This window comes from Bubalus kerabau, chromosome 21, assembly GCF_029407905.1.
Source record: "Bubalus kerabau isolate K-KA32 ecotype Philippines breed swamp buffalo chromosome 21, PCC_UOA_SB_1v2, whole genome shotgun sequence".
NCBI classification, from domain to species: domain Eukaryota; kingdom Metazoa; phylum Chordata; class Mammalia; order Artiodactyla; family Bovidae; genus Bubalus; species Bubalus kerabau.
The window spans coordinates 42,299,569-42,313,250 of NC_073644.1; the positions used below are offsets into that span (position 1 = coordinate 42,299,569).

Consider the following 13,682-nt stretch of genomic DNA (forward strand, 5'->3'; position numbering starts at 1 on the left):
TGTCTGGAGGTTGTAAAGACTTCATCAGACCTACTCCCATAATTTACATTTTAAGGTAACACTGTCCTCAGGCAAGATACATCCTTGTAAAGACCAGGTCTACTCCCATAATTAACATTTTAAGATAACAGAAGGTTGAATCCAAAGACTGTCCTTAGGCAGGATACATTATTGTTAAATAATCCTAAGGAATGTGGAGAAAGAAAAAAAGCTTGTCCTTTCTTCCTCCTTGAGAATTCCAGACCCCTCTCTCCTTGGGGACCCTTAGACTCCTTATCAACCTGCCTAGGAAATGACTCTCTCAATAATGTGAGGACTCAGTGGGAAAGTGTACCTAAAAGCCCTTTGAACATACTGAGTGCTCACTACATTTCTTTTAGAACTTTTAATAAAAATTGATTTCAATTAAAAAAACAAACTATAAATATTAATTGGATTAGATGCTCTTTGTAGAAAAATGGATATTAATTTTCTATTGGTTTAATTTTCTATTTCTTTATTTCAATCAACCATTCAGAAGTCAACAGTTCATTTTCATTCATGCTTTGAAAATCCTGCCCCACCCCCACCCCACCCCTTTTGTCTTCCTGGGGTTCCTATTGCATGAGTGGTAATGACATTCATACTTGACAGGTTCTTGAACTTCATCAGGGCTTATTAAAACATAGGTGCCTGGGGCTTACTGATAAGATCTCAGGCAATACCAGTGTTGCAAGTCTCGGCAGTCCTTGAGAACTGCTGCTCTAGAAAAGGGTCCCAGATGTCCCTCTGAGGTATATAGGCTTGCGTTCTTGGCTTTGCAGTTAACTCTCTTTCCATCAGCTGAAGAAAATGCAATGGTGATGGTATTTCATGGCAAAGGGAAAGGTTGGTATATTGTTTTTTTCCTGGATCTGAGCTTTGCTGCTGATTCTTATGTGTGGAAAAGTAAAAAAAAAGAGAAATGCACATAAACTTCTTTCTCACATGAAAGAGTTACAGCAAAGTTTTGGTTTTCATCAGCAAGTAATCTTAGAGTTTCTCTTTGGTTCTGTGGGAAGAAAGTCAAGCAGGGCCCAGCCCTCTCTTCCTAGATCCTTCTGTGTGGGTGACTGGGTGACTGGATATTTCTGTGTAGTTATGTTATTTACAGTGGATTCCTCAGCATTGTTTCTAACTCGTACCCTCGGGTCAAACACAGAATGTGTTCTGATACAGAGATTTTGTTTACAAGTCAATCTGTATATGTTACATATTGTTGTTGCTGTTTAGTCACTAAGTCATGTCCAATTCTTTGTGACTCCGTGGACTGAAGGCTCCTCTGTCCATGGGATTTCCCAGGCAAAAATACTTGAGTGGCTTGCCATTTCTTTCTCCAGGGGACCTTCCTGACTCAGGGATTGAACCCTCATCTTCTGCATTGGCAGGCAGACTCTTTACCACTGAGCTGCCTGGGAAGCCCTTACAAGTCAAAGCTGATGCTAAAAGATATAATCTTCAAAGATTTTTCTTTAAAAATTAAAAAAGTGATAAAATTATGCATAATATAAAATGTATCATCTACATCATTTTAAGTGTATTTTGGGTGTCATATTTAAATGTGCTTTTTGTATCATATCCAAGAAATCACTGCTAAATCCAATGTAACAAAACTTTCCCCCGCATTTCCTAGTTAATAGTTTTATAGCCTTAGCACCTTAGGTTTAGATCCTTGATCCATTTTAAGTTAGTTTTTGTATGTGGTGTTAGGTAAGGGTCTAACTTCATTCTTCTGTATGTGGATTTCTGATTTTCTCAGTATCATTTGTTGAAAAGACTGTCCTTTTTCCCACTGAATGGTCTTAGCATCACTGTGGAAAATCATTTGACTGTATATGTGAGGGTTTGTTTAGAGCTCAGGAAGTTTTAACTATGTACTGCTAACATCAGTATTATCATTCAGAGGCTGAAATCTCTTAGTGGTGCCTGAGGCGACTTGAAATGTGGTAATTCCACATCGCTCCCTTGATTATTTTGCTGTTGTGTTTTAGAAGATCATAGTAACAAGGTACAGTTTCATGAATTTCCCCATCATCCACCATAGGAGGAATATTCCTCAAACATCATTTAGATCATATGATTCCACTGCTCATAAACTTTTAGTGGCTGTAACTTGCTTCTAGGATAAAATCCAATTTTCCCATTTAAGCATCAAGCTGCTCATCACTTGGGTCTTATATCCTTATTCATCCTGTGTCTCCATGTGTATGCCCTGGATTTCGTGGTGGGGGCTCAGGGGGAGGAGGAAGTCAGGTCAAGGTTGTGTGTTTGTGTGTGTGGTTGGATGTACGAGGTGTTTAGTAAGCCTTTACTTTCCCCAGGGACCATGGAAGGAGGCAGAGCAAATTCAGAGACAGTCTTCTTCCTCTGTCCTTGGGATTCTCCAGGCAAGAATACTGGAGTTGGGTTGCCATGTTCTCTTCCAGGAGATCTTCCTGACTCAGGGATCGAACCCATTTCTGTCTCCTGCCTTGGCAGGTGGGTTGTTTACCACTAGCTCCTCTGAAAAACATCAAATATAATAAAGAGTTTTCTTTGCAGAGGATTGCACATTTCAATTCACCTTGATGCTGTAAGGATTGAGAGTTCTGACAAATATTTTCTTAGCATACTAATCCTCTAATAGGACCCAAGTAGACAATACATACTTTGTGATCTCCTATTATTATGTCTGTACAGGAAGCTCATTTTATAGGTTTCATCTTCACTGTGATCCTCTAAAGTATTCTACTTTCTGTGTTTGTGTATAGGTTTCAGGAGGAGGGGTGACTGGGGCAGTCTGCCACACTTCAGCATCTCTGAAAGTTAAATTACCTATTCTGCTTTCAAAAATGTCTATACCGTTGAGAAGCTTAAGTCACCTATGATTCCTGTTTCCCCAGATCTGTAAGCATCTTAGACAGCTTCTAAGCATTATTCATTTAAGATGCGAGAAGGAAAACATATTTCTTTTAAAGCAACTGCTTCCAAACCCAATGATGTTATATAGAATTAAAAAGAAAATCTCTACCGTATAGAGCTTATGATGCATGCATGTTCTGTACCATTTCTCCAGGGTCCTGTTCAGAGAACCTGGAAACAGTTTGTAAAGAGATTTTAAGATTATATTGTGTGTCCAAACTGCAAACAGAATCAGAAATTGGAAAATAGGCTTTGGGGAGACAAGTGAAAAGACTTTACTCAGTCGATATACTGAAAAGCTGTATTGGGCTTTAAAAAATGGTATCACACTTCATGCGAAAAATTTAAGGTAGCAGATCTGTGATGGTAATAGAATTCTCACATTGTTGCTTGTTTTCACTTACCAGCAGAAGAGACATAATTTACTCAGAAGGAGTAAAATATAATCTTATTATTTCCTCTGCCATCCCCCATCACTTAATACCCATGCTAAAGATTGGGAAGATTTCCTGGAGGAGGAAATGGCAACCCACTCCCAGTATTCTTGCTGGGAGAATCCCATGGACAGAGGAGCCTGGTGGGCTACAGTCCATGAGGTTGCCAAGAGTTGAACATGACTGAAGTGACTGAGCATGCCCGGAAAGGTTTAAAAAGTCTCATTATTAAATGCAATCTGTTTAGTACTTTACAATGCCAATGATTTCAACTAAGAGGCTCATCACAATTATGAGGAGTCTTTTTTCAAATTCACAGGTGGGACCCCCACCCCTGGCCTACTGTCAGAAACATGGGTGCACTAAAACTCAAGTCAGAATTTGAACATCTGTTGTTGGCGGGTTTTTTAATTTATTAAAAATTTATATTAAATTTTATTTTTTTAGACTAGGTTCATGGCAATATGGAGGGGAAGGGCACAGAGGTTCCTGTATCCCTGCCCCCTCACATGCACAGCCTGCCCCCTATCAGCATTCCCACCACAGTGGTACCTTGGCTGTGGTTGATAACCCTACATTGACAGGTCATTATTAACTGAAGTCCACAGTTGCCATTAAGGTTCACTCTTCAGTTCAGTTCAGTCGCTCAGTCGTGTCTGACTCTTTGTGACCCCGTGAATCGCAGCACGCCAGGCCTCCCTGTCCATCACCAACTCCCGGAGTTCACTCAAACTCATGTCCATTGACTCGGTGATGCCATCCAGCCATCTCATCCTCTGTCGTCCCCTTCTCCTCCTGCCCCCAATCCCTCCCAGCATCAGAGTCTTTTCCAATGAGTCAACTCTTCGCATGAGGTGGCCAAAGTACCTATTCTATGGGATTAGACAAATGTACTACAAAAACAATGCAGTACGTATTGGAAATGTACAAACAAATGGGGTGGAAAAACCTGAATGAACCTTTTGGCCAACCTAATATAATGGCATGTACCATCCTTATAATATCATGCAGAGTATTTTCACTGTCCTAAAACTCTTCTGTGCGCCATTTGCTCATCCCTACCACCCCCTGCCCCCACCAGGCAATCATGAGATTTTTTTTGACTGTCTCTGTAGTTTTGTCATATAGCTGGACTCATTCAGTATATAACCTTTTCAGATTGGCTTCTTTCACTTTGTAATATGCGTTTAAGATTCCTCGTGCTTTTTTTGTGGCTTGATAGTGAGGAATACTATTCCATTGTCTGAATGGACCACAGTTTATTTATTCATTCACCAACTGACGGACATCTTGGTGGGTTTCCCTGGTGTCTCAGATGGTAAAGAATCTGCCTGCAATGTGGGAGACCTGGCTTCAACCCCTGGGTTGGGAAGATGGAGATAGAAATGGCTACCCACTCCAGTATTCTTGCCTGGAGAATCCCATGGACAGAGAAGCCTGATGGGCTACAGTTCACGGGGTCGCCAAGAGTCGGACACGACTGAGAGACGAACACTTTCACTTTCACTTTCACTTGGTGGCTTCCAAGTGTTGGCAATTATGAATAAAGTTGCTTTAAACATCCATGTGTAAGCTTTCATATAGACATAAGTTTTCAACTTCTTTGGGTAAATATCAAGGAATGAGATTGCTGGATAGTATGTAAAAGAGCATGTTTAGAGTTGTAAGAAATGGCCAAACTCTCTTCCAGTGTGGCTGTACCATTTTGCATTCCTGCTGTCAGTAAACACGAGTTCCTGTTGTTCCACACCCTTGCCAGCATTTGGTGTCATCAGTTCTGGATTTGGGCCCTTCTAAAAGGCATTGGTACCCCACTCCAGTACTCTTGCCTGGAAAATTCCATGGACGGATGAGCCTGGTGGGCTGCAGTCCATGGGGTCGCTGAGAGTCAGACACAACTGAGCGACTTCACTTTGACTTTTCACTTTCATGTATTGGAGAAGGAAATGGCAGCCCACTCCAGTGTTCTTGCCTGGAGAATCCCAGAGACGGGGGAGCCTGGTGGGCTGCGGTCTGTGGGGTCGCACAGAGTCGGACACGACTGGAGCGACTTAACAGCAGCAGCAGCAGCAATAGGTGTGTAGTGGTACCTTGTTTTAATTTGCATTTCCCTGACAAAATATTATGTGAACCATTTTTTTTTAATGCCCATTTGCCATCATATATGTTCTTTGGTCAGGTGTTTGTTAAGACTTTTGGCTCACTTTTTAACTGAGTTGTTTTCTTATTGTTGAGCTTTAAGCATTCTGCGTATATGTGGATAAGAGTCCTTTATCAGGTGTGCCTTTTGCAAATATTTTATTCCAGCCTGTGGCTTGTTTTCTCATTCTTTGGCTATTGTCTTCCACAGAGCAGTTTTTAAACTATTTATTTATTACTTATTTGGTTGCGCTGGGTCTTAGCTGTAGCATGTGGGATCTTCCATCTTTCTTGTGGCATGTGGAATCTTTAGTTTCAGCAGGCAAATGCTTAGTTGCAGCATGTGGAATCTAGGTCTCTGCCCAGGGATCAAATCCAGGCCCCCTGCATTGGGAGGTGGAGGCTTAGCCCCTGGACCGCCAGGGAAGTCCCAGCTTATCTATTATTTCTTTGATGAATTTTGCCTTTGGTATAGTATCTGAAAAGTCATTGTCATACCCAAGGTCATTTCGGTTTTTTTATTTGTTATCTTTTAGGGCACTGACTCAATTGACATGAGTTTGAGCAAACTCCGGGCGACAGTGAGAGACAGGGAAGCCTGGTGTGCTGCAGTCCATGGGGTCGCAGTCGGACATGATTTAGTGATTGAACAAAAACAACACAAAGGAGTTTATAGTTTTGTCTTCTACATTTAGGTCTGTGATCCATTTTGAGTTAATTTTTGTGGTGGGTATGAGGTCTATGTCTGGACTCATGACACTCATGAGTGTCTAGCACCATTTGTTGGAAAGACCATCTTTGTTGCATTGTATTGCCTTTGCTCCTTTATCAAAGATCAGTTGACTATATATATGTGGTTGGCACCTGTATTTTTAAAAGGCTCCAAAGAAGATTCTATGAACATCTTCTAGCCCCCTTCCCCACCCCAGAGGAAAGTGTCACTAATAAGAACCATAATAAATAGTTGCTCACAAGTAAGGAAATAATAGAAAGAAAAATGTTTACTCTTTTACTGAAGTCAAACTTGGAATATTTCAGGACATGAAAGACAGATGCTGCAATGCTATCTGCTATATTTGGCTGAAACTGAACCAATTTTCAGTTTCATAAGTTTAAGAGCGTAAGTTTTGCAGGTTATTCTTGGTGTCATCTTTGAAAGAATTACATAAGGCACAGGAAAATATTCTTCTGATGACAGATAAAGGATCTAAAAATCCAAACATGCATTTTATTTGCTTTCAAACCCAGTAAATGAGAAGCAGATTTCAGCCACATACAGAATTTAATATGCACAGAGCTGCCTTCACTCCCTGGAGGCAAATCTAGTTTCTGGTTGAAATCGTGTTACCACTGTAGCTACCTCTGTTCTGCTTATTGAGAGAGCTCTTGCCACAATGGCGGGGTGCTAAAATAGACTTCTCAGGAGCTGGATCACCATCAGACAGAAGCAGGAGAGGTAGAAAAGGCCCTTGTGAAAAATGCAGGTGAGCATCCACTCTTGACCTAGATCCCGTGTATCTTCTCCTCTGGAGTCAGCATCTTATTCTCACTTTAAACATCTGTAGAACAGCATTCTCCATGGAAGCTTTTTGAATTTAAGAACCAGCTCCATGAGTTGGTGAGTTTAGTTCCTTATTCCATTTGAATAGTCAAGTGCAAACCAGGAAACAGAGAAGGAGGGTAATCTTGGAACCATAATGATGCCCTGACGTTCAAAAAATTTAATTCTTATTGCTCTCATTACAGAGCACCAGAACAGAGTCATCAACGCAAATGATCATGCCTGAAAACACTCTTCCCCAGTGGCATAAAAATTGAGATCTTTTATATTCATTCTATGCTTGAGAAATGGGTGAATTAGGTTTTGAGTGCAGGGTAGTTAGAAAATATTCTGAGGCTAAGATGATTGAAAAGATTGGGAATATAGATAATTCCAAAATTTCATGAGTATGAAATAATATAGCTTTTAAGTATTTTATAATATCAGAAAATTTTACCCTATAAGTTTTTCTTCGCCTGCAGAATTTTCCCCAGCAATCTTTGATTTTCCAATATTAAGAGTGTCTGAGAAGTTTGTTATCAGGAGAAATGGAATACTAGTGCTCAGAGATGTTATATAAACTTCTATTAAAATCTCCTTGCAATCTTTTAAAGTTGAATTAACTAATAGATTAATTAATAGCTTTCAGCCCACGAGCCTGATTTCAATTGCTCAATGGTTAATAGTTATCTGTAGACAACATCTGTGACAAAGTATATCTTGTTTTTCTGTAATCAGTCACATAAACAATACAATTATGATACTTATGCAGCCATTTTTAATTTTTAAAACAATATGTATGAGCTACAGGGGAGGAGAATAATGTACATTTTTAAACTGCTGTATATCATTCATTTGCCTGCAGTGCAGGAGACGCAGGTTTGATCCCTAGGTTGGGAGGATCCCTTGCAGTAGGAAATGGCTACCCACTCCAGTATTCTTGTCTGGGAAATCCCATGGACAGAGGAGCCTGACAGGCTACAGTCTATGGAGTCACAGAAGTGTTCGACATGACTTGGCAACTAAAATAACAACAAAATATTTAAAGTAGATATTTCTCTCTGCTATTAAGCATGGTTACAACTCTATGTTGAGCTCATTTTATGTTTAAATGGAATCGCAAGCACAGTATTAGAGGGTTTAGATCACACTTTCTTGGGGATTTGATCCCCATAGCCCATAGAGGGATGAAGGAAACCAGGACACTTCACTGTTCTTTTTACGCTCATCATGCATTATGTCTTTTCCATAACTCTCCCCTTGAACTTAAATTCTATGGCAGTGACGAGGTCTCATCACACAGAATGGGCCAAAAATCTGGGTTCCAGAGAACTATCATCTCTTTTCATTAGATTGAAAGGGACATGATGGAGTGTTCGAAATTATTTTGGAGCAAGATCTAGCATATTCGATTCTGACCCATGCTCTGAAGTGAGCTGGATGAATGTATGCTTAAAGCTGGACCATTTGTGAATAGAATAAAATTGATGACACTGTCAGCCTCAAAGTGGTCCTTTTCTGGAAGGAGAACTGTTTCTGGACCAGAGGGAATACAACGTTAAGGGGGAAAGGGACTCAAAGTGAAATTGCCAATTTGTGTTGTTGTTCAGTTCAGTTCAGTCGCTCAGTCGTGTCCAATTCCTTGCGACCCCATGAACCGCAGCACGCCAGGCCTCCCTGTCCATCACCAACTCCTGGAGTTCACTCAAACTCACGTCCATTGAGTCGGTGATGCCATCCAGCCATCTCATCCTCTGTCGTCCCCTTCTCCTGCTGCCCCCAATCCCTCCCAGCATCAGAGTCTTTACCAATGAGTCAACTCTTCGCATGAGGTGGCCAAAGTATTGGAGTTTCAGCTTTAGCATCATTCCTTCCAAAGAACACCCAGCACTGATCTCCTTTAGAATGGACTGGTTGGATCTCCTTGCTGTCCAAGGGACTCTCAAGAATCTTCTCCAACACCACAGTTCAAAGGCATCAATTCTTCGGCGCTCAGCACAGCTCATAAATGTTATCATATATAAGAACGTGGGCCATGACGCTTCCCTGTGTGTGTGTGCTAACAGTGACCAACGGTGAGCTTCCTCTCTCTGGCTCCACGTGGCCTGCTGAGCCTGTGCAGACCCGGGGCCAATCTTGATCTCATCAGGTCATCTCTAAACCATTGGAGTTGGGGAGTGGGGAAGGGGAGGAGATGGAGAGAGAAGAGAACCTTGAGGGAAGAGGGGGTGAGTCTGGGATTTGTTTTCGGTCCATCAGCCTGATCCTAGGGGAGCCCTGCGAGGGACTCCTGCTCACACTGAGCTGGCACTGTTTTCTAAGCCTCCTTGGAGTTCACCTGGGAGCTGGTAATCCCAACGATTACCATCCAGCCTCTGCAATCAGACTCCCAGCTTTGAAGCTCAGGCCTGCTCATTCCTGGGTCACTTCTCTCCCCTCCACCTCAGGGCTCAGTTTATCTATCTGTGATATAGTTCAGTTTCTATCCTCTGACTTATGAGATTATGGGCTGTTTGTGCCTCAGTTTTCCCATCTGTAAAACAGTGTTCAGTTCAGTTCAGTTCAATCACTCAGTTGTGTTTGACTCTTTGCGACCCCATGAATCGCAGCATTCCAGGCCTCCCTGTCCATCACCAACTCCCGGAGTTCACCCAGACTCACATCCATCGAGTCAGTGATGCCATTCAGCCATCTCATCCTCTGTCATCCCCTTCCCTCCTGCCTCCAATCCCTCCCAGCATCAGAGTCTTTTCCAATGAGTCAACTCTTCGCATGAGGTGGCCAAAGTACTGGAGTTTCAGCTTTCGCATCATTCCTTCCAAAGAAATCCCAGGGCTGATCTCCTTCAGAATGGACTGGTTGGATCTCCTTGCAGTCCAAGAGACTCTCAAGAGTCTTCTCCAACACAGTTCAAAAGCATCAATTCTTCGGCGCTCAGCCTTCTTCACAGTCCAACTCTCACATCCACACATGACCACTGGAAAAACCATAGCCTTGACTAGACGGACCTTTGTTGACAAAGTAATGTCTCTGCTTTTGAATATGCTATCTAGGTTGGTCATAACTTTCCTTCCAAGGATAGGACTTAAACCTCACAGGTTGTGTATTAAATGAGTTAGTCTATGGAAAACTTGTTACCTCTGCGTGGCACAAAGTGCAACATAAGAGATGCTGTTACTAATGGTGTGAGGAGAAGTGAAATAAGGAATGTCAAGCAGACAGACACTCACAATACTAACTGCTGGAGCTTCTGTTTTGGTTCCTGGTTTCCATTTGGCTCCTACAAAGCTATTAACCCCAGCTGTCCTGGAGGGGCTCTGATAAGTACTGATTCCTTCCTAAAGGTTTTGCCCTGCTCAAACCACCAGCTGGAGACTCTGTCTGCCTCCTGCCAACTTTGGGGCTATCTATCACAGCGAGACTTGGGCTACCCTGTCCCACTCTCTTTTTATTATTCTCTTTGTATGTTGACACCGTGAGTCAAAGTTAAGTTTTCTATACCTGTGTTTGAGCTTTGTGATTTGCACTGTGCAACCACCTTGGCCAGGGATAAACCCAGATTATATTATACACCCCCGACCCACGTGAAATCAGCCCTGCTTCCTCCTCCACCAGCCTTCTGCTTCCATCCCAGCATGCCTTGCAGAGATGCTCCCTTGGAATGGTACAACTTCATCCATCATGCCAAGGTGACATACCATCTTGGCCCTTCTTAAACGCTCAGCTTCGTGGTATTAGGTACTTTCACATTGCTGTGTAACCGTCACCGCTGTCTTTCTCCAAACTCTTTTCATTTTGCAAAACTGAAGCCCTATCTCCAGTAAACAATAACTTCCCACTCTTCTCTCTCCTTAGCCCCTGGCAACCACCCTTCTACTGGCCAGACCAGTAGATTGATCTGGTATATCTGATAGTATATTATGCTATCAAATTACGATCTTCCCAGACCAGGGATTGAACCTGTGGCTCCTTCATGGGCAGGTGGATTCTTTACCACTGAGCCACCAGGGAAGCCCTGTAAGCGTAACTTTTACATGAACCAGAAAACCAAAAGTTTGTGTGACTCACTTTGTCATGACACTCACTTTGTTGTGGAGATCTGTAACAAAACTGCAATATCTCCCAGGGATGCTGGTATATGGAGAAATGGAATGGCTGGATTATATAGGAATTCTATTAAAAAAATTTTTTTTGAGGAACCACCATTCTGTCAAGGGAGAACTTTTTTCATAAAGATGATCTTTGTGTTCTTTTATTCCATGTTCCACCTAACTATGAGTTACATTCCTACCATCCTGCTTTCAACTTAGATGCCAGTACTTGAAGTCAATGCTATTAATTTTTGTGATTGCTTCATGACAGAAGAACTTTGGTGTTAAAAACCTAAAGAGACTGAAGCAAATATTAAAATGCTACATCAAGAAGAGCAGAGACACTAGACATCTGGAAATCATTAGCGTCAATCAAGAAATCGTTGCCTTCCAAATCGTGCTCTGAGTGTTCCTTGTCAGTTACAAAAACTAGCTATCTAGGAAGAGAAATGAAAAGGTAGTTTTGCTGAGTTAAGAATAATTAGCTTAGACCCCAAGGAGAGCAGATGTTGGCTTTCATTTTTTTAAATACCAGGCTGGAAAGTCTTATATTATGCTATCAAATTATGATATTCCAGGCAGAGCACTGCCAACTTTGTTCTTGATCTTCTTTCAAAGTGGAAGCTTTACCACCTGGGGTCTCATAGTTAGACAAACTTTAATGGAACCATGTGATAATAGGAAGGAGCAGAAAGTCCTTACTTTTGAATTTTGGGGAAAAAGGAGACATGTCTATTAAGGATGAAGCCAATTGATAGGCAAAAAATCCAACTATTTTATGTCATTCAATCAGAAATTTATCTGAAATGTCACCATGGTGTTGAAGTGACATGTTGTTTCATCATTGTGTCTGACTCTTTGTGACCCCACGGACTGTAGTCCACCAGGCTCCTTTGTCCATGGGATTCTCCAGGCAAGAATATTGGAGTGGTTTGCCATTTCCTTCTCCAGGGGATCTTCCTGAACCAGGGATCGAATCCAAGTCTCCTGCATTGGCAGGCAGATTCTTTACCATTGAGCCATCAGGAAAGTTCTTACACTGTACATGAAATAAAGAGAGATTGGTTGGCTTCTTCCTCATTAGAGGAGAATTTTAGGTTCATGTAATTTTTGTTAAATCCTTGGACATTTTATGTTGTACAAAAGATGAAAGTGGAGAAGTCAATTTTTCCCAGTTTCTACTGAATACATTATTTTAAACATCTCAATTTCCAACTTCCAAAATAAGGTAATGACTTTTCAGATGGCTTTATAACCTTTCAACCTTAGACAAAGACTTTTAGAATTGATTTTTCATAGGAGAAAAAAAGGAAAACCTTTCTGTTAAAATCACTTGTAATACAATAAATCATTAGTTTGTCTTGCTTTTCTATGGTGGAAGCTGGCGGGGAATAAATTTTGGCTCCAGTTGTGGGCCTAGTTGCAGTCTTAAGAGGTTCACTGGATCTGTCATATTGTAACTTACAACACTGATGCAGAATATGAACTCTCAGCCCCAGAACAGCCTCAGTTCAACATCTGTCCTTGTAATTTCTTTTCTTTTTAAAATTAAATGTCTCTCTTTAAAAGTATTTTTTAATTTGTGTTTTATATTGGAGTACAGTTGATTTACAATGTTGTGTTTCAGGTGTACAGCAAAGCAATTCAGTTATCATATATTTATTTTTTTTAAAAAATTCTTTTCTACAGAGAAAATCTACAGGACATGGGCAGTCACAAGGAGATTTCACAAAGGATTATTATTTGTCACTTTAATTTCCACAGGAGCAAATAGAATATTTAATTGTCCAGTATTAAGTCTCCTGGCAAAAAAGTATTTTGGAAATATATATTCATATACACACTGACTACATTCTGCTGAAATACTGAAAGACACAGTTGTTTCTATCTGTATCTTTAGTGCTGATTCTCATTAAGCATCCACAAGGAAAGGTTTACAGTGTTTTATTTGTAGCTACTAAGGAGTTAGGATTGAAATATGCAAGATTCATAGGTCTGCTTTTAAAAATGTACCTTGTCTTAAAAGTTGGGAATGTAATCCTTAGATTGATTTTACAGCTTCAGTGCTTCCTGTAGGAGCCCTTCACATCATGTTGGCATCAGAATCGTGGAGAATAGTCCATTTTTATAGCTACCGAGAAGATACAAAGGAGAACTTTAGTGATACTTCAACATCTTGGCTTAACCACCACCCTGCTGAGCTTTCCAGACCCACTGGTCTTCTCAACTGCTTGCTGACTGACCCAGACATTTGAGAATTGGTTCCTGTGAGCCTGCTCCAGATGCTGAGTCACAAGAAGATCGGAGGAAACATGCCTGCCTCCAGGGAGCCGGGGTGGACAGATACAAGCAAAGAACTGCAGCTGGTAGGATTTTGCTAGTGGTCTAGTGGTAAAAATCTGTCTGCCATTGCAGGGGACATGGGTGTGATCCCTGGCTGGGGAACTAAGATCCCACAGGCAGCAGAGCAACTCAGCCCAAGTACTGCAACCACTGAGCCCATGCCCTAGAGCCCAGGCTTCCAACAGGAGAAGCCACCACAGTGAGAAGCCAGTGTTT

General features: G+C 41.4%; 1 long non-coding RNA gene across 1 annotated transcript in view; it reads left to right on the forward strand.

The window, feature by feature from the left end:
- The first annotated feature begins 690 nt into the window (after positions 1–690).
- Positions 691–13,682, forward strand: part of LOC129635944 (uncharacterized) — a 30,823-nt gene continuing 17,831 nt past the window's right edge. The window contains exons 1-2 of the long non-coding RNA XR_008706553.1: positions 691–867; positions 13,182–13,489. This is a non-coding gene — a long non-coding RNA (uncharacterized LOC129635944). The remainder of the gene's footprint in view (positions 868–13,181; positions 13,490–13,682) is intronic.